Source organism: Asparagus officinalis, chromosome 7 (genome assembly GCF_001876935.1).
Source record: "Asparagus officinalis chromosome 7, Aspof.V1, whole genome shotgun sequence".
NCBI classification, from domain to species: domain Eukaryota; kingdom Viridiplantae; phylum Streptophyta; class Magnoliopsida; order Asparagales; family Asparagaceae; genus Asparagus; species Asparagus officinalis.
The window spans coordinates 141,575,389-141,579,095 of record NC_033800.1 but is presented as its reverse complement, the minus strand read 5'-3'; positions in this window follow the sequence as shown (position 1 = coordinate 141,579,095).

Here is a 3,707-nt window from a genome sequence, read left to right as displayed (position 1 = left end):
CCCCCACCACCACCACAAAAAAAAAACCTACAAATAAATAAAAGCAAACAACCTTTTTTGCTCCGCGTTGATAGATACTTTAGGTTCTGATACAAACACTCCTCCAAACGCCTCCACCAAAATTTGAAATTTGCTCTTTTGCATCTATATTACTGATTGAAAACTCAGATCAACATGCCAAGAACACATGCATGGCAAAGCTTCGAATTCTTCGCACCATCTTCATCCTTATTTTGATCTTTGCTACTAACTATACAAACCGTTTTTTGCCCCTTCTAACCTTTTTCCACTCAGCTCCATGCAACAAAACTCCGAAAATGAGGCTAGCCCACAGTGTTCATGAATGCTTTTTTTTTGGATTTGGATCATCTCCACTACAAAAAAGTAGTGGAGAGACCACTACTTTTAATCTCAAGCGTTGATTATTTAATAGGCGGTTATGATACAATCTAAATCTAACACTTACCATACCCCCGTGTATTGCACTCATTCCTAATTTGCACTAAAAGAAAAAATCATAACCATCATCTAGATAATCAATGGCTGTGATTATATAGTGGTCCCTCCACTATTTTTGTTGTAGTGGAGAGGATCCGAATCCTTTTTTTTAAGCTTATATAAGGTATGTTGGTTTTTCGTGGCTTTTGACTTCTATGATAAAAATGCTATAAAAATTGTTTGGGTAGAATAATAATTTGTTTGATCAAAGCTTAGCTAAACATAGTTTTTCAAAAGTTGGGTTATAGGGGCTTTTTAAAATGGGACTAACTTATTTGGTATTTTATCAAACAACTATAAATAAATAAAAAAGCTAGCTTAAAAGCTAGTTTGACCAAAAAACAAGCTCCCCCAAAACACACTAAAACCTAAAGATATGGCAAATTCGCAAAAGAATTACACTTGAAGAACAAGTTCCTGCTGTAAACAGCAACATGCACTAAAAACCCCATTGAGAACAAAGAAACTCAAAAATTGCCCAACGAATTACAGCTAAAACGGCTGTATTTGAGTGAGATACTAAAATTTCCTAGCGTGCTATCAGTAGGACAGCAGCAAAAGTGAAAAGATCCAGCCTTTAGGCCGCAACAAACGAAAAAATTTAATGGGTCGTCGTAGATTTAGATGCTTTGCACGAATCTAGGCATAATTTTGAAAATATTTCGATTTCTCACCTTAAGGAAGAATAAGAGAGAGGTCGAGGGTTAGGGTGAGAGAGTGAAGCTGGACGAGCGCAGAGAGAGGGTCTCTTGAAGGAGAGCGGAGGACCGGATACCGAGGCGGAGGACCACACCGTCGACGCCGACATTTTCCCGAGATTAATAAAAGAGAAATCTCTCTCTCTCTCTCTCTCTCTCTCTCTCCTCTTCTTTTTCTCCCCTTTTTCCTCCTTATTTCTTCATTTTCGTCTGAATTTTTGGGGTTTTAAATGCGTCCTTCTTTAATGCCTCTATTGCTATTTGGACAATAATTTTAGAAAATAAGTTTAGATATTGCGAGATTTCTTTTTTTTTAATTATAATAACCCATTAGAAAATAAGTTTAGATATTCTAATTTAATTTTTGGTGGATTACAATCCATAAAGCTTGACCAAGTAAAGACATTTCACAAATATCTAAGCTTAGTTATTATTAACTTATTATTAACTTATCATCGGCTTCATTAATCTAGGGTCCTTTTATATTATTCTGAAAATAATAATACATTATAATCTACCCATTTTTAAAATATGTGAAGTTTTAAAAAAAAATATATAATCTACTAAATTTACCAATTACATTATAGTCCACAAGATTTTAACTTAAGTTGATCAGAATCAGTAGTTCTCGAATATGCTCTTAGGAATTTGACATTTACATTTGTCTATTTGCGTGTTGCCTTGTTAATTTAATTTAAGGAAACAAAAGAAAACAAACTTTACGGCTTACTCTATTTGCAAATCACATTTTTCAGGGTTATCAATGTTACACATTTCTACGGGTGTCAATAGAAAAAGGAAATAGGATTTTATTATTATTATTATTATTATTATTATTATTTTGTGGTCCTCGTCGTTGTCTTTCCTTGTTTGCTTTCTGTTTTAGTTCACACAATATTTGTGATTGAAAAAGGCAGGCCAATGCAGATCCTCACGATCGCGTGGATGGGAATTAATAGTTTTCCCTTTTTTTTTTGTTTTTTTAAAATCTTTTATTTTCTTCGCTTGTTTTTAAGCATAAAGATCGTAATGTGAAATTTAAATGAAACTTTTTATCATCCATTCAAACCTTCTGTTAAAAAAAAGCTCAAGTTGTTAGAGTTTTAGAACAAGTTTTTTTTCAAAGCCTAGATTAAATTTTACCTAGTGTATATTATTAGCTATGAATTAATTTTAACTGAAAATGTATAACTATCAGATAGTTATACATTCACAGACTCATGAGTTTTAACAACACTCAACATCCTTGTTGGGGGGAGTTGATTAGTTTTAAATAGAAGCTATGAATTAATTTTAACTGAAAATGTATAACTATCAGATATTGACCTTAATTTCTGTTTTAAACATGTCACTCGTTTTTGTTTCATTCGATTAATTTGGTCAAGTGGGAGATGTTAGCTAGACTCGGTCATGGTGACCAAATCAACGTTTGTTTCTCTGTTGAGAGAAAAGTGGGAACGTGGAATGGTTTGTTGAGAGGAAATCTCTCATGGGGCGGAACTGAAGGGGGTGGAGATAGTGGGTTTAGCCCCTATAAAAGGAGGGTTAATCTCCTTCAGAATACAAAGCAACGAAGAAAATAAAACCTCTTACCCATTACCGGAGCCCCCTTCAAAGATTCGTTCTTCCTTCTCTTCTGATTTCATTCAATCGTTGCATTTCCAAACTACTGAAATATATAAACCGGATTTTAAAATAATTCAATATAGGGTAAGGGTATAGTTAGATGCCATAATAGTAAATGTTTATATTAGTCCCTTACATCTAGTGTCTTTCATATTTTGCGAAGCTAATCACGATCTTTAATGTTTAAAAATTAGCCCCCCACATAGCTAAAATTTATTATTCGGTCAAGAAATTATTAATTTATTTAGAAATAGGTCTCTTTGTTGAAGATTATAACTAACAATTAAAGCAATTAATTTAAACAAGTACGTAAAAGCTGCAGAACTTGATATTTTTGGGGGGAATAAATTTCAAAATAACTTAAGAATTGCGGCCATAATCGACAGCGGCGCACATAATTCGGATACAACTTAGATATGATGTCGAACATATTTATATGTGCTTGCCAATATCGAATACATATATAACTCGATAAAAATCATAACCATATCCATTAAAATCGGATGTGAATAAGACTGAATGCAGATATATATAAGAGAATATACATGCAATTATAAATCAGGTAATAGAAAACTAGATAACATGGAGAGAAAAAATATAGTTCAAGTAATGCAGAGAAGTTAGTAATATGTTCATTAAATCTGAAAAGCTAAGATTAGATCATCTTAACCTTCAAAATTAATCTCAAATTCATTAACCTAAATAACAAAATTGTTATGACTTTATGACCAACATATATTTGAATATTTCGGATACAAATACGGATATTTCACCGCATAGCTATATCCGATATCATATCCTATCCCATGGTGGATTCACGGTGGTGGCAATGAAATCAATTGCCCCACTAACCCCAACAAAAACCATATTAAGTATTTAATCCAA